The following is a 25321-nucleotide window of genomic DNA, read 5'->3' as shown; positions in this document are numbered from 1 at the left end:
TGCTTGGAAACCCCGAGCCGGCGATTTATAAGGGGCCGCTCCCGAGTGGCTGACTGGTAGGCCCAAACTATCCAGTCAAATCCCGCAGCGGACGCGCGCGCAGTACGTGGCGAAAAAGGCGACGCGGGGATCGAGGAGCTTTCGCTTTATCGCTTCCGATTACTGCGGCCGCTCCCGTCCCGCGCACTTCCCAAAATCCTAAATCTCGCGACATCCGCGGGCTGCAGAACAACTTGTCAAAACAGAAGACCCCGCTCGCGCCGACGCTCGGTATGTCACAAATAAAGAAATTCACTCGACGAAAGGCCTGGAATGGATCAAGGCGACTGAAAAAGGTTGGCAACGTCATCCGTGACGATTGACCCAAAACGAGGCGCTCACGTAGCCCAAAGAACCAGTCGGAAAGATCCCCAACTCTTTCCCCATGCTAACCTCAATCCATTCGGGGGCTAATGATGAAGCCATGTACCTAGGGTAGGGGCACGGACCTGTCCAAGGAGCACTACCCTAGGACATCCCTAGGAGAAGTCACCTTTCGATCGACTTGAAGGTATCCCACTCGACGGATTCAAGACATTCGACCAGAAAGCTATCACTCGACCATGAAGCCAACCACTCGACTGCCAGGAGACCTATAGTCACTCCGCAGGCAAACGGTCAGCTGTTAAGTAGTCTTTATGGTCATTATAGCACATTATTAGGGGCGTTACCAGTAACGCCCAACCTTAAATGTACCTTAAACCCTGCATTACTGAGGGCAGGAGGGGGCCGGCGAACTCTATATAAGCCACCCCCCTCCTCAGTATGAAGGGTTAGCACCCCTGTTATTCACACGCCAGTAATCCAGTCGACCGCCTCCGGGCACCAAGACGTAGGGCTGTTACTTCCTCCGCGAAGGGCCTGAACTCGTACATCTTGGTGTGTTTACAACTTCCCAATAGCTGAGATCTAGCCTCTCCATACATACCCCCCTACATCACTGTCAGAGTTAGAACCACGACAGTTCCTACTTCTTATATTGAGAAACCACCTTTCCCTGTTAGAATAAAGGATCATGCTAAAGCTTCAACTATTGTTCGTAAAAGAAATATTAGAAGTTATACACCTCCTGAGTAAGTTAAAGTAGAACCTAATATTGCTATTGTTAAAGATATCTTGTATGATAATATTGATGGGCATGTTATTCAGTTCGAAGGTGAAACTGCCTGAATTGCTAAACCTTGTGATAAAGATAAACATAGACCTGTGGTAGGCGTGCCTGTTATTTCTGTTGAAATAGGAGATCATTGTTATCATGGCTTATGTGATATGGGTGCTAGTGCTAATGTAATACCTATTGACTTATACGAAGAAATTAAGAATGAAATTGCACCTGCTGAGTTAGAAGATATTGATGTCACAATTAAACTTGCCCCAATAGAGATATTTCACCAATTGGAATTGTTAGAGATGTTGAAGTCTTGTGTGGGAAAACTAAATATCCTGCTGATTTTCTTGTTCTTAGGTTCCCACAAGATAGCTTTTGTCCCATTATATTTGGTAGACCCTTCTTAAATACTGTCAATGCTACCATAGATTGCACTAAGAATGTTGTTACTGTTGGCTTGGATGATATGGTTCATGAGTTTAATTTCTCTAAATTTAGTAAACAACATCGTGAGGAAGAATTACCTAGTAAGGATGAAATTATTGGTCTTGTTGCTTCTATTGCCATACCTCCTAGTGATCCTTTAGAACATTATCTGCTAGACCATGAAAATGATATGTTCATGAATGAAAGAAGGTAAATAGATGAAGTATTCTTTAAACAGGAACCTCTTCTGCAACACAATTTGCCTGTTGAAATTTTAGGGGATCCACCTCCACCCAAGGGTGATCCCGTGTTTGAGCTTAAACCTTTGCCTGATAATCTTAAATATGCTTATCTTGATGAAAAGAAGATATATCCTATTATTATTAGTGCTAACCTTTCAGAGCATGAAGAAGAAAGATTATTGAAAACTTTGAAGAAGCATCGTGCTGCTATTGGATATACTCTTGATGATCTCAAGGGCATTAGTCCCACTCTATGTCAACATAAAATAAATTTAGAAGCAGATGCCAAACCAGTTCGTGATCCTCAACGACGTCTGAATCCTAAAATGAAAGAAGTGGTAAGAAAAGAAATACTAAAGCTTCCGGAGGCAGGTATAATCTATCCTATTGCTGATAGTGAGTGGGTAAGTCCTGTCCATTGTGTCCCTAAGAAGGGAGGTATTACTGTTTTTCCTAATGATAAAGATGAATTGATTCCATAAAGAATTATCACAGGTTATAGGATGGTAATTGATTTCCGCAAATTAAATAAAGCTACTAAGAAAGATCATTACCCCTTACCTTTTATTGATCAAATGCTAGAAAGATTATGCAAACATACACACTATTCCTTTCTAGATGGTTATTCTGGTTTCTCTCAAATACCTGTGTCGGCTAGAGATCAATCAAAGACTACTTTTACATGCCCTTTTGGTACTTTTGCTTATAGACGTATGCCTTTTGGTTTATGTAATGCACCTGCTACCTTTCAAAGATGCATGATGGCTATATTCTCTGACTTTTGTGAAAAGATTTGTGAGGTTTTCATGGACGATTTTTTCGTCTATGGTTCCTCTTTTGATGATTGCTTGAGCAATCTTGATCGAGTTTCGCAGAGATGTGAAGAAACTAATCTTGTTATGAATTGGGAAAAGTGCCACTTTATGGTTAATGAAGGTATTGTCTTGGGGCACAAAGTTTCTGAAAGAGGTATTGAAGTTGATAAAGCCAAGGTTGATGCTATTGAAAAGATGCCATGTCCCACGGACATCAAAGGTATAAGAAGTTCCCTTGGTCACGCCGGATTTTACAGGAGGTTCATTAAGGACTTCTCAAAAATTTCTCGGCCTCTGACTAATTTATTGCAAAAATATATACCATTTGAAATACTTAATAAAGCATTAGTCTCTGCACCTGTTGTTCAGCCACCTGATTGCAATTTACCCTTTGAAATTATGTGTGATGCTAGTGATTATGCTGTAGGTGCTGTTCTAGGGCAAAGAGTTGATAAGAAATTAAATGTTATTCATTATGCTAGTAAGACTCTAGACAATGCTCAAAGAAATTATTCTACTACTGAAAAAGAGCTTTTAGCAGTTGTATTTGCTTGTGATAAGTTCAGATCTTATATTGTTGATTCTAAAGTAACTATTCACACTGATCATGCTGCTATTAAATATCTTATGGAAAAGAAAGATGCTAAACCTAGACTTATTAGATGGGTTCTCTTGCTACAAGAATTTGATTTGAATATTGTTGATAGAAAGGGAGCTGAGAACCCCATTGCAGACAACTTGTCTAGGTTAGAGAATATTCTTGATGACCCACTACCTATTAATGATAGCTTTCCTAATGAACAATTAAATGTTACTAGTCGCCGACCCGTGCGTTCGCATGGCCTAGTTACTTAATATTACATTATTGTCTATATTACCGTAATATATAATCATTTTCGAGTCAAAATAATAATATATAATAATTTTTTTGTATAACTATATTGGGATGGTGCCACCTAATTATACTTATGGACTTCTGCAGTGGGGATTGATAGGAGAGTGTGGTTCCATGAATGTGTTAGTCGGATGGAGTTAATCGCATTAAATTATAAGACGACATATAAAAACAATATGATCTGAGATAACTTGATATCAGTTCTTTATATGATTCAATGTCTTTTATATATGGAGGGGAAAGATTGAATGTTTTCTTCTCATTCGAAAAATATGCGAAGTGGCCTAATACTACTTACTTGGTTAGGTATATTCATATGTGTATAGGCTTGATCTATATATGTCAAGAAATTACATTTACCGACACAACGACAGTCCTCTGTGAAAATATTAAACTATATGTACTATGGCTTGCTATAGAAGTCATGTTTATCTTTTATTATTATGGTCAAAACTATATTATTCTAATAAATCACTAAGTAGAATATTCTAAAATAGCTGATATTCTTGACACTTCATATATCCTTCAAACTAAATAAGTTTATTTTTTGGATAGTAAATAATCATGACTCAATTTATTGATCATTGAGTATGTAAAGAACGGACCTTATTCGAGCTATCTAAGAAACCAAGAAATGATCAAACAAATAATTTTGAATTTAAAAACGACATAACTTAATATAGTTGAAATTTGAAAGACGCCATGACTTCAAGAGAGCTTTGTTTAAAATCGTACCAAATAATCTTAATAATGGTTTTGTATTAGATGTAGTTCAACGGTTGAAACACATATTATAATATGTATATAAAATTGATGTACTACTTCCATGATGGTGTAAGTGGCAAATTTAATGTTGTGTTCACACTTACTGACTGCATGAAACTAATTTTCGTTATTATTGAACAAACCGGCCGAAATGAGGGCTATGTACTTCTCCCTTTTTATAATAGCTCTAGGACTCTTAGTTCCTTGGTTAAACAGGGAAATAATAAGCCCATAACATGATTTAAAATTAAAATCTTGAATAATGGATGATAATAGACCTTGTATGTACAACTACAGATTGTCATAGGCACTTTTGAGAGAGCGGGTCCAAGCAGACAAAATTGTCTACTTACAAACTTTTATTTAGAAGAAAGATAAGTAGACTTCGAAACATTGAATATTAAATTTTCTATCTAACAGTACAAACAACAATGTAGCTCATCAATGATTGATCCTCACCATGTTGTGTATTCACGTCAGCCATGGCACCCAAGTACTATCCACTTGTGTGCCATCACACATATAATGTAAAACTTCTAATTACATGTCTTTACGAACTGCTGAAGGTGAATGCTTCTCCATGTGCATATCAACATCTAATGTAAAACTGCTAATTACATGTCTTTACGAACTTATGGTTCGACACATGTCTAGTTTGACCCTTTGTAAGCGACGTGGCTACAACGATGAGTCATTGCCTCCATTCATGGATTGGGTGGATTTTCATATTAACCTACATGACATGAGGCAGAAATTTTGATTAGACCTGCAAGTGAAATCATGAAGATAACTTCTATGTACCAACAAAATCTGGAACACAGCTACTCCCTGAATTTGATGGATGAATATATCATCTTTGACATCTCGCACCTGAACATGTTCTTTGCTGGCTCTTGTGCTCCAAAATCCATGAAACAAAAGCAATGCTTCGAAATTTAATCAGAAAGAAACACCACGATCCATCCCAATAACTTGGAGCTGTAGACCCATGGAAAAGCAATCTTTCAATTTCTCGTACAGTCTAACCCTAATCCATCCATGCCCTGTTCGTTATTGATGTCATATGGCCGTGGAAGGAGGGCCTACTGTCCAGCAGCGGAATAAGACCTAAGGGCGAACCCTACGTGGTTCTCGGAGGATAGATAAATGAAATAAACCGCACACACTAGCCAAGACGGAAAGAAGGCCTCAATATAGCTAGATTGAACGGACGGGGCCATGCCTTTGCTGGGAAGAATTATTTGCATAAGGATATAGGACTCTTATGGCCTTGTAGGTACACATGGAACTTATATGGTCGAGGGAGGTCATCTAGAAATAATCTGATCATGGGAAGTAAATGGAGTTGAGAAAGGCAATCTCAGAAAAGCAATTCTCTAATCGAGGGAGTAAATGTAGTTCCTTGAAGGTCTATATTTTTTTCTAATTACTCAGATTAAAGTAGAAATTTCTAGGGAGTCTAGAATATCAAAAGTTTTCCCTAGATTGAAAGTGGATGCCATAAAATATACTTGTTTTCCCTGGATCGTTTGTTGGGGGAAAAAGGACTAAACGTTCCCTAGATTGAACGTGAAGTTTATTGGGAAAATAAGATTGAACATGGAGGCCATAAATACACGGTGTTTTCCTTGAAGTTTGTTTGAAAAAATAAGATTGAACATGGAGGCATGAAAGGATTGTACCTGGAGTTTGTGAAGTTAGTACTTAATTTCAAATTTGAGGTATGACATGGATGAACCAATGCCTTAAGAAACAAATCTGGCATGATATTGAGAATGCAAAGTTAACGAAGGAACCCACAATCTGGCATGTATATTAAGTGGATGGGGAACCCATTTACTATTGAGCTATCAAAAAAATTATGCAGCTAAAATTGCAGAAGATAACCATACCTGTAGCATGCAGTGCACTTTAAATACATGATGGGGTAGAGAACAACGCATAAGCTCAGTTATTGAGGAAGACATGGAAATAGAAAAGATAATTACGCCACATATATTTTACTTGAGAAATCAATAACTGGATCTATACAAACAGTAAGGAGGAGCAATACTAAGCTGTGAAGCATTATTTATCTCCAATTAAAAGCACAGAAATAATTGTGAAGGACTAAGGCTTATTATAAGGAGACAAAAGATGATGGCCTTCACTATGGTTGAAGCATTACGATGGTATACATGAGTAGCGAAATTGTTTCAAAGTTTTATTAGAAAGTGGCTAGTGCCTTTTTCACCTGAGGTCACACTTTGGGTTGCCGAAAATTTACTGGAAGAATGGCATTGAGAGGCCACGGTAGGTATGCATGCATCTAATCTGTTGCGGTGCTCTCACCAGCGGTGGCAACAACATGTCAGTCTCCGCATCTCGCCTGCTCCTCCTGCTCCACGCAATGCCACAGGATAACATTGGAACCGCATGTGGTGGCACTCCTTTCTGTCCTCCTTTGTGCGTTGTTTGCCTTTGAAGGAGCACCATACCTCGCCGCCAGTCCGCTGCTCATTGCCATCGCCGCATGGTGCTGCGGCATCCTCACACTGCAACTACCCAATCCTATGAGAGTCAAATTTCCTTTAAACACTACTGGAATCAGCTAGTTTGCCATCTGCCAGTTCTTTGCCGTCCGCTAGCGGACGGCAAAGAAGCTCTTTGCCATCAGCTTCCAAAAAGCAGACGGCAAAGAACTGGCTGATGGCAAAGACAAAGTTTGCCATCAGCCAGTTCTTTGCCGTCTGCTAGCGGACGGCAAAGATTCTTTGCCGTCGGCTAGCGGACGGCAAAGAGGGAGGGGCCCCACTGACGAGCTGCAAAAAAAAACCTGACGGGCCCCCCTCTTTGCCGTCCGCTAGCGGACGGCAAAGAGCAAGGAGGCGGACGGCAAAGGTTGGCGGACGGCAAAGAGGGAGGCCCCACGTAACGTTAACGGGGCCGCGCCCCACACCCCTCTCTCTCTCCCACCTCCACCGCCCGCGCCAGCCCCAGCGCCCCCTCCCCTCCCCAGTTACTCGCCGCCGCCCCGTCGCCCCACCACCCCGCCGCCGCCCAGGCCCCCCGCCCGTCGCCCCACCACCCCGCCGCCGCCCCGTCGCCCCCGCCGCCCTGCCGTCTGGGCGCCGCCACGCCCCGCGCCCCGGCACCCCCCGCGCCCCGCGCCCCGGCCCGGCCCCGCCCCGCTCCTCCGTCGCCCCAGGCCGCACCGCCCCCCTCCTCCACCCTGCAGGTGAGGCCTTCTTCTTCCTTTTTTTCTTTTTCCTTTTTTCTGTTTTTTTAGTTTTAGGTTTATGTTTAGTTTAGATTTAGTTTTAGTTTTAGGATTAGTTTTAGGTTTATAGGTTTAGTTTTAGTTTAGTTTTAGGTTTAGATTTAGTTTTTTTCTTTTTCTGTTTTTTTAGTTTTAGTTTTAGGTTTAGTTTAGTTTTAGGAAAGAAGAAAAAGAGAAAAAGAGGAGATCAGGAGAAGAAGAAGAAGAGGAGGAGGAGAAGAAAAAAGAAGAAGAGGAAGAAGAAGAAGAAAAAAGAGGAGAGGAGGAGAAGAAGAAGAAGAGGAAAAAGGAAAGGTGGAAGAAGAAGAAGAAAAAAGAGGAGAGGAGGAGAAGAAGAAGAGGAAAAAGGAAAGGAGGAAGAAGAAGAAGAAAAAAGAGGAGAGGAGGAGAAGAAGAAGAGGAAAAAGGAAAGGAGGAAGAAGAAGAAGAAGAAGAAGAAGAAGACCCCCGACACCCCGACCCCGACCCCGACCACGACCCCGACACCCCGACCCTGACCCTGACACCCCAAGCCTGACCCGACACCCCGACCCCGACACCCCGACCACCCGAGCCTGACCCGACACCCCGACCCCGAGCCTGACCCGACACCCTGACCCCGACACCACACCCCGACCCCGAAACAACACCCCGACACCGACACGGCACTACCCCGACATCGACACGACACCCCGACCCCCCGACCCCGAAACAGCACCCCGGCCCCGACACGGCACCCCGACACCGACAGGACACCCCGACCACCGACACCTCCCATAAAGGTGTTCTTTGGCCTTCCAGAGGCCGACGGGGTCATATATTTGTGAATTATTAGTTAGGTCATATATTTTTCGATTTTGTTATGAAAAACATCATATATAATTGTGTTGATCGTGTAGTTTTAAATGTGCAGTTGTTTCATCGCTGCGAGGTTTGGTGTTCGACGACCTCGCCGTGCGTTTGACGAGCTCTGCCCCTTCGTTCGTGGGTGAGCACAAATGACAAGTCCTCCTCCCCCATTAATTATTTGATCTATTCCGATGAAACTTGATAGCTAGCTTTGTATGTGTCTTGAATCATCAGTATGCGTAACCAATATGTGTCTCCCGTTCGAAAGCATCATAGTTATAAATATGCATGCATTTGCATATATATAACCTTGATTCTTTCGAATTGTCCAACGCTATCCATGGACAGCCCGAGTATGTGTAGATTGGGTTCGTTTTCCCATATGCTTTGCTCCGGATCCGACGCATATATTTCGTCAGTGCCTCCCCTGTTGTTCTCCGGGTACACATCCTCTCTGTTTATTGCAGAGACGTGTATTAGGAGAACAGCAGGGAGGTGCTGCCGAAATTTTGCGTCGGATCCGGAGCATAGCATGGGAAAATAAACCCAATCTACACATACACGGGTGGGATTAGGACCTATCATTACCTATTAGAGTGTAGGTTGCATGGACGTAATAAAATTGACAAAGTAGATCAACTGATGAATATATACATGGTGAATTACATATATAATTGTTGTGTGTCCAGTAGCTCTGAAAGTCAAGATGAGTGACCGTGCTTGGATGTATACCGGTCACACTGGTCAGAACAAATGGAGCGTTGAATGGTTCACAAAAACTAAGGGGTTTGTGCAAGCCGCATTTGCAAATGGCCAAAAGAAAACCTGGTGCCCCTGTTTCCGGTGCGGCAATTGGGAAAAGAAGACAGAGGCTGAAATGGGCAAACACCTGCAGAAGAGTGGTTTTACGCCCGATTATACGGTGTGGACATTTCATGGTGAGTCTGCCCAACGTGACCGAGCTGAGGTGGATCGTCGTCGCACCGACGAGCATGGTACCGGGATGGGAAACATGGTGCAAGGCTATGATGATGCTCGGGATTCGGACGAGGAGATGGAGGAATCTGCAAAGGCCTTCAATGAAATGTTGGAGTCTTCGAAACGTCCGCTCCACGAGCACACTGAGCTTTGTCAGTTGGATGCCATCTCACAAGTAATGTCACTGAAGGCTCAGTTCAACTTGGGCAGAGAATGCTATGACGCAATTATGACAGTATTTGGACGCTTTCTACCCAAAGGCCATGTAATGCCTGCAAACCGGTACCAGTCGGACAAAATCCTCCGTGCACTGAAGATGCCCTATGAGAAGATACATGCCTGTGAGAAAGGATGTGCCTTATTTAGGCTTGACTATGCGGACTTGAACTATTGTCCCATTTGCAAGTCTTCCAGGTATATTGTGGTAGACAATGGTATGGGTGAGAAGACACAGACCAAAATCCCCGTTACTGTTCTTCGGTATATGCCAATCGTACCAAGACTTCAACGTCTTTTCATGGTCGAAGAGACGGCCAGACAGATGACATGGCACAAAACAGGCAAAAGAACCGAACTAGATGCAGATGGGAATCTGATGATGGTACACACATCGGATGGTGTTGCGTGGAAAAAGTTTGATGAATTACATGCTGACAAAGCGGCAGATCCGAGGCATCCTCGAGTCGGCATCAGCACGGATGGGTTCAGTGTGTTTGGTATGACGGCAGCCTAATACAGTTGTTGGCCCGTATTTGTCTTTCCACTCAATCTCCCCCCCCCCCCGGACAGATTATGCAAAGAAAGAACATTTTCCTGACGTTGATAATTCCAGGACCCAACTATCCGGGCAAAAATATGAATGTGTACATGCAGCCGCTTAAGGACGAATTGCAAGAAGCCTGGGATAATGGGTTCAAGACATACGACGCCTTTAGCAAACGGAACTTCATAATGCGTGTCTGGTACATGTACTCGACGCATGACCTGCTGGCGTATGCGCTATTCGTTGGCTGGTGTGTGCATGGAAGGTTCCTGTGCCCCACATGCAAGGGAGCTCTTGAGTTTCGTTGGCTTCAGGCCGGTCGCAAGTTTTCTTGCTTCGACATGCATAGACAGTTCCTGGATCCTCGCCATAAGTTCAGGAAAGACAAGAAGAACTTCATCAGGGGTAGAGTTGTCAAAAACTCTGCACCACCTGCATTGACAGGCCAACAGACCCTGGATCAGTTAAACGCTCTCGAGCCAGATCCACAACGTCCAGGGTAATTCAAGGGGTATAATACTAAGCATGCGTGGACTCACAAAACATGCTTATGGGATCTGCCTTACTTCAAAGACCTCCTTTGCCCACACAACATCGACGTGATGCACACTGAGAAGAATATCGCCGAGGCACTTTTTGGTACATTGTTCGGCATAGATGGGAAGTCAAAGGATAATACTAAGGCTAGAGTCGATCTGGAGGCGCTATGTGATAGGCCATTACAAAACATGAAAGAACCGAAAGGAAAGCAGAACTGGACGAAGCCAAAGGCATGGTTCAATCTTGGAAGGCCAGCTATGAGGGAAATTCTCTTGTGGGTGCAACAGCAGTTGATGTTCCCCGATGATTATGCAGCGAATCTAAAGAGGGGAGCGAATCTTGATAAACTGAAGATATTTGGTCTCAAGAGTCATGATTGGCACATATGGATTGAGCGGGTAATGCCGGTGATGTTGCGTAGCTTCATCCCTGAGGATGAATGGCTAGTACTGGCAGAACTCAGCTATTTCTTCCGTGTTCTTTGTGCGAAAGAACTATCGCCTGGCGTGCTAGAAGAAATGGAAGAGTTAGCGCCGGAGTTGATCTGCAAGTTAGAGAAGATCTTTCCACCGGGCTTCTTTAATCCAATGCAGCATTTGATTTTGCATCTCCCGACCGAGGCAAGATTGGGGGGACCCGTGCAAAATCGTTGGTGCTACCCAACTGAGAGGATGCAGAAGACGCTTCGAGAAAAATGTAAAAATAAACGTAGAATTGAAGCATCGATGGCTGAGGCATTCATCACAGAGGAGGCGGCAAACTTCGTAACAGCGCACTACGAAGCCAAAAATCGTCATTTGCATAATCCGAAGCCTCGGTACAATGCTGACGAGCCTAAAAAGGGTGGATCCAACCTCAGCCTATTCAAAGGGAATCTCGCACCAGCTAGTGTTTCACATCCAGTATCTTTGGATAACGAAGAATGGCAGACCATTTCGTTGTATATCTTCAACAACCTGATAGAAGTGCGGCCGTACATCGAGTAAGTTCTCGGTACATTGTTTCGCAACTTCTATTTCCTTTGAACTACTCTTATTCCTGGATATGTCATACAGTCGATACGTCACCATATTCTCGTATGGAGCGGAGATCCAAAAGGATTCCGTCGAAGAGTATGAGCTTCTCGCAAAGCAAGGAGGTGGCTATCCCGGTTTCATCTCTTGGTTCAAACAAACGGTAATTTCTATTAGACAATTTCATATCATTCGCTAATTTGTGCATAATGCAACAATCCTTTCATATTAAACTTGTAGGCTAATTCAGAGTCTATGGACACCGAATTGAGACAAGTCGCTAATGGTTTAGACTATAAGGTCCATTCATTTGACAAGTACGACATCAACGGGTATCGCTTTCGTACCTATGGCAAAGAGCTATCTATGGCCGACCGAAAGTCAACAAATTGTTGTGTATCTTCTATCAGCGAAGGAGGTACCGAGTATTATGGGAGAGTTGAAGCAATTTATGAACTTCTGTTCTATGGTGAAAATCCACCGAATGTCGTAGTCTTCAAATGTTATTGGTTTTAGCCGAAGGAGACTAGAAGGACTCATGAACATGTAGGGCTAGTTGAAATCAACCAAAGCACTCATTTAGATGTTCCTGATGTCTATATTATGGCTCAACAGGCGACCCAAGTATTCTATCTACCGTGGGCCTGCCAAACTAATCCAAATCTGAAAGGTTGGGATGTCGTTTATGAAGTGCCGCCACGTGCTAGACTTTCTCCCCCAAAGGAAGAGGATTATGAACCTCACATTAACCCAGACACATATGAAGGAGAATTCTTCCAAGAGACACGTCTTTCCAAAAAGCGTTTCAAGAACCGCTATACTTCACCCCAAAACATTGAAGTAGACAGCGACAATGAATCCGACATCACCCCAGAGGAGGAACAAGAAGAGCCGGAACAAGAAGAGGTTACTGCTGCGGATGACCTGTCAATGCTTGACCGATTACGTCAAGGTGGCCTTGCACATGTTGATGCCAATGAACCCTATGAGCCCGTCATTGATTATAGTGATGATGATGATTATGCATTTATTGATGATACTGATCGAGATTATTAGTAGTGTCAGGTATTACACTTAAGTGATACACATATTATTATTCATGTCGGTCTTTTTTTATGTTGTACTAATTTCGTTTACTGTTTGTCATGGCAGGTGTTGAAAGATGGTGGGCGCTGGTCGGGAGCGTGGTCTGAGGTCTTCCATTCCAGACGCACCTCTCCGCCGAGCGTTGCTGGACAGTATGGCCACACCGCCGGGCCCTTCTTCGTCGACCGCGGTGCCCAGCAGGGGACGAGCTCGAGGTAGGAAGAGAGGAGGTGGGGCACGTGGTCGTGGGAGAGGAGGTAGGGCTACGGCGCCTTCCTCGCCGCCACCCCCGGCTGTTTCACCCGAGCACATGACTGCTAGGGTGGACTCGTCCGAGGAGGAGGCTACACGGACTCCGGTCCACGAGCCTCTGGTCCACGGGTCTTGGGCCCACGAGCCTCGGGTCGACTGGCCTTCGGCCCATGAGAGTTCGGCCCACGTGACCCCGGAAGAGCACACGTCCGGATGGGGTACCTGGCCGGATCAGCCCGAGGAGCCGAGTGGCCATGCTGATGATGGTGGGGAGCCGACTGATCTTGAGGAGGAGGGGGGCACCGTCTACCAGCGTGGTGCTACACGGCTCCCGTCCGTGCCGGTGACCCGCGAGCAGAGGTGGTTGATTTTCCCTGATGGGGAGAGGTACGTAAGTGCATTTAATATTTTTGTACCTTGTGCATTCACGTTTTTTCAAATAACTAATGCGTTGGCCTTGTCATGCTGCAGGTGTTGGGACCACCATCATAGTGTCCGCCGGCCCAACTCCGTCCTTGGAGTTCTTTGCCGGCAAAACTTCCCGGGGTTTGTCACGTTGCCTGGTGAGGGTCGGCTTCCAGAGCTTGGATTGAGCTGGGAGCACTACGTGGCTGCCCCGGCCCCGCCGGATGAGATTATCGACGGTGTCGTGTGCGACACGAGGGCAGACATGGTGATCAGAAAGTTTTGGGTAATTTCTCCTTTACACATTTAAAAATCTTTAACTAGCTAGTTATTAATTGTACTAATCAATATTGTCTCATTTGATTGCAGACATTCTACAGGTGTGAGGAGGGATACGAGGAGGACGCGGCACATGTTATCGAGAACGTCTGCAAGCGCCTACTCCAGAACTTACGGCACGAGGCTCGGGTGCAGGCTGTTCGAGACTACTACGCCTTGCGTGGTATCAAGAAGACCAAGCCGGCGTGCCGCGATAAGTTCCTGAGTAAGGAGCAGTACATGAAGGTAATTCTTAAGGCCTTCTCTACTTAAGTTCCTTCATTTAGTAATTCTTAGCCGTAGCGCTCAAGTTTCTATTTGCTAACTTAGGCGCCTCCGAGATGGTGTGCGGATCGGATGGATTGTTGGGAGGTGTTGGTCGATGAGTGGTGCTCTCCACAATGGCTAGCCCTCCACAACGAGGCCAAGGACAAACGTGCCCAAATGGAAGGTGTGCCACACCATCAAGGCAGCTCCAACTTATATCAGTTCGGGTGCAACTGGGTATGTGGTTTCCTTCATGATTCATGCAATTCATTCATCATGCTAGCTTGAGCCCTTTAATTACTAATTTTCATTGTTTCTCTCATTCAGGCACGCTACAATAAGGCGGATAAGGTGCCAGAGGTGTACGACCTGTATGCCATGGCCCACACTGCCTCTTTCAAGAAAGTCAAGGCTTTCTCTCAGTCTGACCTCGATGATGCAAACAACTTCACCAACATCTCCTCCCACAACAAGCTCGTGAGATATAGAGATGAGGGGAAGGCGAGGAAAGGGGAGGACTTTAACCCGAGCCAGGGTCCCATTGATCCAGAGCTGTTGATGATATCTGGTGGCGGGAGGTCCCATGGCTCCATAGCCATTGGAGATGGACTTATCCGTTGTCCTAGCACTCTCCCGGAGATCAAGGCGCGCCAGTCGAGCTCCGCTCCTGAGATAAGGCCTCATGAACGGCCAGTGCAACTCGCCATCAAGGTTAGTGATATGTACTCAGTTATCTTTCTCCATTACATTCTGTGCGCTTCCATCAATGATTACAAATGGTCATGTGAGTGGTGTTGCAGGCTGCTATACAGAGTGAGAGAGATAGAACGGAGAAACTTCTGGCGAAGGCGGCGGAGAGGCAGCGGGAGTTGGAGGAGAGGACGACAAAGATGATGGAGGAGGAGAGGGCACGGAATGACATGCAGGCAAGGGCCATGTACGAGCTCCTTGTGGTAAGTTTCTTCTGCAGATTAGCCAAAACATTCATGTAGTGTTTGTCTCATTACTAACTAGTATGACTGAGTCGTCAAAACCAAATGTGCAGTCTGTGTGCGAGAAGACAGGTCAGACCGCTCCGCCGATGCCAGTGATTGCTCCTGGGACCACGGTGAGTTTTATTGAATGGGCATTACTTGCTAGTCTTAACATTTGAGTGTCATCATGCTAACAAGACATTGGAAATGATCTTTGGTGCAGCGTAACTCCAGACAAGCATCGCACGATCCTTCTCCAGCTACCGACACGAGCCACCCCGCTCCTACACCTCCTACATCTTGGTAAGTTTATTTAGTGTTTTGCTTAACACATGCATAAAGACCTAGACTTAGCTTTATTTCCTCCAATGCTTACCATAATGACCTAGACTTAGCTTCTTCACCTCCAAAATGACTTAATAAGCTTACTGACCTCCAAAACCATCCATTTTACCTAAGTTAGCTCTAAAACGATCTGTACTTAGCTTACTTATGTCAAAAATTTCATAATTAGCTTAGTTAGCTTATAGACGATCCATTTTACCTAAGTTAGCTTTAAATGACCCATTTTACCTAGGTTAGCTTATAAATGATCCAGTTCATCCAAGTTAGCTCAAAAATGACCCATTTTACCTAGATTAGCTCCTAAATGATCCATTTTACCTACGTTAGCTTTAAAATGACCCATTTCACCTAGGTTAACTCCAAAATGACCAATCTTACCTAGGTTATCTCATAAACGATCCATTTCAACTAATTTAGCTTATAAACGATCCATTTCACCTAGGTTACCTAAAAAACGATCCATTTCACCTAAATTAGCTCTTAAATGATCCATTTCACCTAAGTTAGCTCAAAAAGATCCATTTCAACTAAATTAGCTCATAAATGATCCATTTCACCTAAGTTAGCTCAAAAACAATCCATTTCAACTAAGTTAGCTCATAAATGATCCATTTCACCTAAGTTAGCTAAAAACGATCCATTTCACCTTAGTTACCTCAAAAATGATCCATTTCACCTTAGCTAGCTCATAAACGACCCATTTCAACTAAGTTAGCTCATAAATGATCCATTTCACCTTAGCTAGCTCATAAACGACCCATTTCAACTTAGTTAGCTCATATATGATCCATTTCACGTAAATTAGCTCATAAATGACATACTCTTCTTGTTCTAGTCTTCTTCTTGTTCTACTCTTCTTGTTCTAGTCTTCTTCTTGTTCTACTCTTCTTGTTCTAACTTTCTTATTTTTCATTTTGCATAGTTCATTCACTTGACGAAAGCTTGCATAGATGGAGTGCTCCTTATCCCTTTCTCTATTTCTTTTTGTATCGTTGAACTATGCATGTGTCGTTGGATGAAACTATTGTAATATATATGGTTGGATGCCTCTATGTTGAACTTGTTATGTATGATGGAACTATGATGAAGTTATGTGTTGGATGCATGTAATATATATGGTTGGATATCTTATATGTTTGCTCTGTAATGGCCTTTTGAAATATATCTATATATGTCATCTATATTTGTGATGAAAATTGTTGGATTTAATAAAAAACAGATAAAAGAGCCAGTATGCAGGCTCTTTGCCGTCTGCCACTGACGGCAACTAGCTCTTTGCCGTCTGCCGCGGACGGCAAAGAAGACACGTGGCATCCAACTGTGCTTCCTGGGAGCTGACCCATTTGGCCAGTTTGCCTACAGTGGCAGACGGCAAAGACTTTGCCATCAGTGGCAGACGGCAAAGAACATGCCATGTAGTGACGTGTAGATGACATCACACGGCGGACGGCAAAGACACTAGAAAGTTTGCCGTCAGCGGCGGACGGCAAAGGCCTGCCGTTAGCCACTTAACGGATTGACAGCGCAATTATTGCCGTCCGCCTTCTTTGCCGTCTGCCGAGCTCTCTTTGTCGTCTGCCGCAGACGGCAAAGACTTTGCCATCAGTAGCAGACGGCAAAGTAGCTGTTTACCGAAGCCTACTTTGCCGGAGCCTTTTGCCGTCCGCGGCTGACGGCAAAGGCCTTTGCCGTCCGCCGTTCATGCCTTTGCCGTCCGCCGTGGCGGACGGCAAAGTAGCTGATTCCTGTAGTGAAATAAAGCAATTCAAATGATTTCCGCACAAACATATACTACAACCCCAAATTTACTTTGTAAACTTTTACTATGTTTTTCCAAACAAATTGTACTACACATGATATCTAGAAGAAAATGTCTATAACTTCTATGCTTTAAAAATAATATGTTCTTATTCAAAACTGCAGCAATGACATCAGATGTTTGCTCGTAGCTTGCAAACTGTAAATCAGTAATTGAACAAAATCGGTAGTTTTGGAAAGTTTAATAGGAATCCCGCAACTATTGACATTGGATTAGTTTAAAATTATTTACAATTTGATCCTAGTTTTACAATTACATGTATTTAGCACCAGCCCATCTAACTAATAACTAATTAGGGTTTACCTTTGCAGCATGTAATTACTCTTCCATGGAAAGCTCACAATTTTTTGATAAAAGCCCAAGAATTCTCCTTCCTGCTCCCGCCTCTTTCTCTATTCTGATTTGACTGGTGAGTTGCTCTCTTTAGATTGGTTGTATCCCTTCTCTCATCAGATCAAATTGTTCCTGATGCAATATATGTAGTCTGCTGCTATGAGTTGTTCGTGGCTGTAGGTCCCTCCCCAATTCAATCTATATATCTCTTTGATTGCTTGATAGATCAGAGGAAACCGGAACAACAGTAGCAAGCAGGCATGATCGGCTTGAAAATCGCAGGTAGAACAACACGCAACAGCAGGCCGATGGCTGGAGCAGCAACAACATCGTATGAACAGAGGAGTTCACAGGGGTAGAACTTGGCAGCGGAACCTTGCATTGACTTGTTGATGTACATGGGTGGGTCGGCTTGAAGCCTTGAATAGCCATGGTGGCATGTGCTCTAGAGAATATGAGATCGCAACCTTGCCTAGGGCAGATGAGATCGTAGCAATGGTTGTTTTTATTTTACAACCGAGAGAAGGAATTGTGGGCCTTTTAGTTGTTTTTTTAAGTTGAGGAAAACACTACAAATGACTATATAGATAGATCTACACCGTAATAATCCGGACCCACCAGATTAACGGCTCCAAATTACTGATTAACGTGGGAATTTATGGGGAGTCAAGAATTAGTATAGGTATAGATAAGTACTTCTCGTAGTACTCCATGGTATGCTGATTATGCTAATTATATTGTTGCTAAGTTTATACCACCTAGCTTCACATACCAGCAAAAGAAAAAGTTCTTCTATGACTTGAGACATTACTTTTGGGATGACCCACATCTTTATAAAGAAGGACTAGATGGTGTTATTAGACGTTGTGTACCTGAGCATGAACAGGAACAGATCCTACGCAAGTGTCATTCCGAGTCTTATGGAGGACACCACGCTGGAGACAGAACTGCACATAAGGTATTGCAATCTGGTTTTTATTGGCCTACTCTCTTTAAGGATGCCCGTAAGTTTGTCTTGTCTTGTGATCAATGTCAAAGAATTGGTAATATTAGTAGACGTCAAGAAATGCCTATGAATTATTCTCTTGTTATTGAACCGTTTGATGTTTGGGGCTTTGATTATATGGGACCTTTTCCTGCCTCTAAAGGATACACACATATTCTAGTTGTTGTTGATTAGGTTACTACGTGGGTAGAAGCTATTCCAACTAGTAGTGCTGATCATAACACTTCTATTAAAATGCTTAAGGAAGTTATTTTTCCGAGATTTGGAGTCCCTAGATATTTAATGACTGATGGTGGTTCACACTTTATTCATGGTGCTTTCCGTAAAATGCTTGCTAAATATGATGTTAATCATAGAATTGCATCTCCTTATCACCCTAAGTCTAGTGGTCAAGTAGAGTTGAGCAATAGAGAGCTCAAATTAATTTTGCAAAAGACTGTTAATAGGTCTAGAAAGAATTGGTCTAAGAAACTTGATGATGCATTATGGGCTTATAGAACTGCATACAAAAATCCTATGGGTATGTCTCCGTATACAATGGTTTATGGAAAAGCATGTCACTTACCTCTCGAACTAGAACATAAGGTGTATTGGGCTATTAAAGAGCTCAACTATGATTTTGAACTTGCCGGTAAGAAGAGGTTATTTGATATTAGCTCACTTGATGAATGGAGAACCCAAGCTTATGAAAATGCCAAGTTGTTTAAAGAAAAAGTTAAAAGATGGCATGACAAAAGGATACAAAAGCGTGAGTTTAATGTAGGTGATTATGTATTGCTATACAACTCTCGTTTTTGCAGGAAAACTTCTCTCTAAATGGGAAGGCCCCTATGTTATCGAAGAGGTCTATCGTTCCGGTGCCATAAAAATCAACAACTTCGAGGGCACAAATCCAAAGGTGGTAAACGGTCAAAGAATTAAACACTATATCTCAGGTAATCCCATAAATGTTGAAACCAATATCATTGAAACTGTAACCCTAGAGGAATACATAAGGGACACTTTCCGGAATGTTTCAGACTCAGAAGAGGAATAGGTATGTGGTACGGAAAGTAAACCGACTCCAAAACAATTTTTAAGGCAATATTTCTCTATTTTGGAATATTTAGAAAAATAGAAAAATAAGTAGCAGTCCGGAAAGGACACGAGGGCCCCACGAGGGTGGTGGGCGCGCCCTACCCCCTTGGGCGCGCCCCCCTACCTCATGAGCACCTCATGAGCCTTCCGGACTCCGTTTTCTTGCACATTACGTATTTTGGCCGGTAAAAATTCATTATATAATCTCCCGGGGGTTTTGACTCCCGTATCACGCAAAAATCTCCTGTCTTTGTTTCGAGCTATTTTTCTGACAGATCTAGATTATCATGACATCCCCAAGTGCTTCCAAGGACAAGTTCTTCGAGAAGGTCATCAACCCTTACCTCGTGGAGGTGCTGCGACACCCTCAAGCCATTAAGATGCGTGATGGGTTGTTGCACATCCGCGATGTTGAGGTACCAAAGGGAACCGGAAGCGTGGAGACGAGGCTCAAAGCAATGGAGCAACAAGTTTTCAAGTGCCAGGGGGTGGTGGAGTGTGGAATAAACGCTAGCCACACGGTGCTCATGGAGTTCACTAACAACTACAAGCCGGATGCCAAGAACACCGAGGAGGCCATCTTCAAGCTATATGAGAAGATCGAGCACCTCCAAGCCCAAATCTATGACCTGCAAAACCAAAATTGTGAGTATGAATATAGATTCAAAAGAATGAGTTTGGCTGCAGATTCGAGGATTCCGGAGACTCGATCATCCTTCTATGATGGTGAACCTATGCCTTGAAAGATGGAGGACAAGCCTGCATCATCAACATCACCACCACCTTCTTCACCAATCAAGGAGATATAATCACATGGGTATGGGCACTCCCCTTGGCAACTGCCAAGCTTGGGGGATGTGCCCCGGTATCATATCACCATCACAACTCCTATCTTTACCGTTTTTCTTAGTTCGATCCTATTAGTAGTATCTTGATCTAGTAGAATAAAGTTTATGGCATGATCTAGTTTTGAGTTTTGCTTTATGATCTTTCTTTGTAATCGAGTCCGTGAGCTATATATAATAAAGATTAGTGTTGAGTCAAGGGTTTGATTATTTTGCCATGATCTTGGATGAATAAAAGAAAAGAGAAAAAGAATAAAAAGAAGCAAAGAGTTCATATTGATCTTATTAAGAGTTATGACTTCACATAGAAAGAGTATGATGATTAAAAGTTGTTGGGAGTTGGCAGACATAGATTTGGTCATTGTTGCAATTAATAGGAAGTAATAAGGAAAGAGAGGTTTTCACATATAGATATATTATCATTGACATCTTTTATGATTGGGAGCACTCATTAAAATATGACATGCTAAAGAGTTGATGTTGGACAAGGAAGACAACATAATGAGTTATGTTTTTCTTATATCTGAGATAAAGTATGTTGTCATGGCTCCTCTAACTTGTTGAGCTTGCCTATCCCCCTCATGCTAGCCAAATTCTCAGCACCAAGTAGAAATACTACTTGTGCTTCCAAATACCCTTAAACCAGTTTTGCCATGAGAGTCCACCATATCTACCTATGGATTGAGTAAGATTCTTCAAGTAAGTTGTCATCGATGCAAAGCAATAAAAATTGCTCTAAATATGTATGATTGATTGGTGTGGGAGAAATAATCTTTATATGATCTTGTGATGTGGAAGTAATAAAAGCGATGGACTGCATAATAAAGGTTCATATCGCAAGGCGCAATATAAAGTGACGTTCTTTCGCATTGAGATTTTATGCATCCAACCATAAAAGCGCATGGCAACCTCTGCTTCCCTATGCGAAGGGCCTATCCTTTATTATTATCTTCTACCTTATGCAAGAGTCATGGTGATCTTCACCTTTTCTTTTTCATTTTATCCTTTGGCAAGCTCAGCATGTTGGAAAGAACATGATATATATAAATATATATATAATTGGATGTAGGGGAGCATGAACCATTATTGTTGACATTACCCTTGAGGTAAAAGGTTGTGGGGCAAAACTATAAGCCCCTATCTTTTTCTGTGTCCGATTAAAACTCCGTAACCACAAGTATTGCGTGAGTGTTAGCAATTATGGAGGACTAAATGATAGTTGAGTATGTGGACTTGCTTTTTAGCTCTGACATAGACTCTTTCCGATGTTATGATAAATTGCAATTGCTGCAATGACTGAGATTATAGTTTGTTGGAGCCCAATAAGGTTTATGATTTATACTTTTGCATTGTGAATAGATCATCACTTGAACATAAGTAATCATATGACAAAATCTATATATGTTGCTATTATGAGAATAATCATGATGCCTTCATGTCCGTATTTTATTTTTATCGACGCCTCTACCTCTAAACATGAGGACATATTTATTGTTATCGGCTTTTCGCTTGAGAACAAGCAAGGTCTAAGCTTGGGGAGTTGATACGTCCATTTTGCATCATGCTTTTATATCGATATTTATTGCATTATGGGCTGTTATTTCACTTTATGTCACAATACTTATGGCTATTCTCTCTTATTTTACAAGGTTTACATAATGAGGGAGAATGCCGGCAGCTGGAATTCTGGGCTGGAAAAGGAGAAAATATTAGAGACCTATTCTGCGCAACTCCAAAAGTCCTGAAACTCCACGGAACATCTTAAAATAAATGAAGAAAAATCCTCTCCAAAGATGAAGGTCAGGGGGCCCACACCCTGCTCACGAGGGTGGGGGCGCCCCCCCCCTAGGGCGCGCCCCCTACCTCGTGGGCCCCCTGGTGGCTCTCCGACGTCCATCTTCTCCTATATGAGGTCTTTCGATGAGAAAAAAATAAGAAGGAACTTTCCGGGATGAGACTCCGCCGCCACGAGGCGGAACCTTGGCGGATCCAATCTAGAGCTCCGGCAGAGCTATTCTGCCGGGGAAACTTCCCTCCGGGAGGGGGAAATCATCACCATCATCATCACCAACGCTCCTCTCATCGGGAGATGGCAATCTCCATCAACATCTTCACCAGCACCATCTCATCTCCAAAACCTAGTTCATCACTTGTATCCAATTCTTGTCTCAAAGTCCGGGATTGGTGCTAGTACGTTGCTAGTAGTGTTGATTACTCCTTGTAGTTGATGCTAGTTGGTTTATTTGGTGGAAGATCATATGTTCAGATCCTATATGCATATTATTACCCCTCTGATTATGAACATGAATATGCTTTGTGAGTAATTACGTTCGTTCCTGAGGACAAGGGAGAAGTCTTGCTATTAGTAGTCATGTGAATTTGGTATTCGTTTGATATTTTGATAAGATGTATGTTGTCTAGCCTCTAGTGGTGTTATGTGAACGTCGACTACATAACACTTCACCATTATTTGGGCCTAGAGGAAGGCATTGGGAAGTAATAAGTAGATGATGGGTTGCTAGAGTGACAGAAGCTTAAACCCTAGTTTATGCATTGCTTTGTAAGGGGCTGATTTGGATCCACATGTTTCATGCTATGGTTAGGTTTACCTTAATATTTTTGTTGTAGTTGCGGATGCTTGCAATAGTGGTTAATCATAAATGGGATTCTTTTTCAAGTAAGAACAGCACCCAAGCACCGGTCCACCCACATATCAAATTATCAAAGTATCGAACGTGAATCATATGAACGTGATGAAAACTAGCTTGACGATATTCCCATGTGTCCTCGGCAGCGCTTTTCCTATTATAAGAGTTTGTTCCAGCTTGTCCTTTGCAACAAAAGGATTGGGACATCTTGATGCACTTTATTTACTTTTTTTACTTGTTGCTCGTTACAATTTATCCTATCACAAAACTATCTGTTACCACTTATTTCAGTACTTGCAGAGAATACCTTGCTGAAAAATGCTTATCATTTCCTTCTGCTCCTCGTTGGGTTCGAAACTCTTACTTATCGAAAGGACTATGATAGATCCCCTATACTTGTGGGTCATCACTTACCCGTTGTAATCTCTACTTAAACATGGTGCTCAATGCTATATATTATTTCCCAATGATGTATGGCTATCCTATGATGTTTGAGTAGATCCGTTTTGTCCTATGGGCTATTTGATGATCAAGATTGGTTTGAGTTGCATGTTTTATTATTGGTGCTGTCCTATGATGGTATCCGTGTCGCGCAAGCGTGAGGGATCCCCGTTGTAGGGTGTTGCAATGCGTTCATGATTCGCTTATAGTGGGTTGCGTGAGTGACTGAAACACAAACCCGAGTAAGCGGGTTGTTGCGTATGGGATAAAGAGGACTTGATACTTTAGTACTATGGTTGGGTTTTACCTTAATGATCTTTAGTAGTTGAGGATGATTTCTAGAGTTCCAATCATAAGTTCATATGATCCAAGTAGAGAATGTATGTAAGCTTATGCCTCTCCGTCATATAAAATTGCAATAATGATTACCGGTCTAGTTATCGATTGCCTAGGGACAAATAACTTTCTCGTAACAATAAGCTCTTTACTAAACCTAACTTAGTTTTGTCTTTGTCTAAACAGGCCCTACTTTTTATTTACTTGCTCTTTATTATCTTGCAAACCTATCCAAAAACACCTACAAAGCACTTCTAGTTTCATACTTGTTCTAGGTAAAGCGAACGTCAAGCGTGCGTAGAGTTGTATCGGTGGTCGATAGAACTTGAGGGAATATTTGTTCTACATTTAGCTCCTCGTTGGGTTCGACACTCTTACTTATCGAAATCTGTTGCGATCCCCTATACTTGTGGGTTATCAAGATCTTTTTCTGGCGCCGTTGCCAGGGAGCAATAGCGTGGGGTGAATATTCTCGTGTGTGCTTGTTTGTTTTATCACTAAGTAATTTTTATTTGATGTTCTTAGTTGTTCTTTATCTTTAGTTATGGATATGGAACACAAAATACCAAAAAAATAGGTGTACTTGCTGCTCATGCAGATGAGGAACCTCCTAAAACCCTCGATGCTTGTTATGTGACAGATATTATGTACTACTTTGATAACCAGAGAAAACCCCATTCAATTTGGTAATGGGAGACATTTGGATCAACGTGAATACTTTAGGGATTATCGCTTGACTCAAAAAGGGAAACTATTATGGGATCAAATTTATATGTTGTATTCGTATGCTAAGCAACTATGCTTGAGATATGATTATACTTGTTGCTCTAGGATGAAGGCTCCAACCTTCCCTTTTCATGTGAATTTAATGATAATGAAACTTTGGCTTCTTATGCTAGAGGTATATATGACTACTATGATGTGGAACAAATAGAAGAATTTGTTGCTTTTATGGGTGCTTATGAAATTGAATCTATGTTCAAAGAATATGAAAATCTTTATGATGCTGTCTACAGACCTGAAAATTTAGCTATCCTTAAATATTGTTATGAGAATTATGAATACAATTCCGATATTGATGCGTTTATTGAGAAAGTCTCCGCTGTCCAAGAAGATACTAATGTTTTGCAGGAATCTATGGAAGAAGAAATTGATGAAACTGTGAGCTCATTGGATGAAAAAGATGAGGAGGAGAGCGAAGAACAAAAGGAGGAAGAGCGGATTGATAACCCGTGCCCACCTTCTAATGAGAGTAACTCTTCAACTCATACATTGTGTAATTTCCCTTCATGCTTACCGAAGGATGAATGCTACAATAATTTCTATGATCCCGTTGATCCTTTGAAATATCCCTTTTTGATGATGCTTGCTATGCTTGTGGCCAAGATGCCAATATGAATTATGCTTATGGTGATGAACTTGCTATAGTTCCTTATGTTAAACATGAAATTGTTGCTATTGCACCCACACATGAAAGTCCTATTATCTTTTTGAATTC

Source organism: Triticum urartu, chromosome 2, assembly GCF_003073215.2.
Source record: "Triticum urartu cultivar G1812 chromosome 2, Tu2.1, whole genome shotgun sequence".
NCBI lineage: Eukaryota > Viridiplantae > Streptophyta > Magnoliopsida > Poales > Poaceae > Triticum > Triticum urartu.
Note: the sequence above shows the minus strand (reverse complement) of the source record.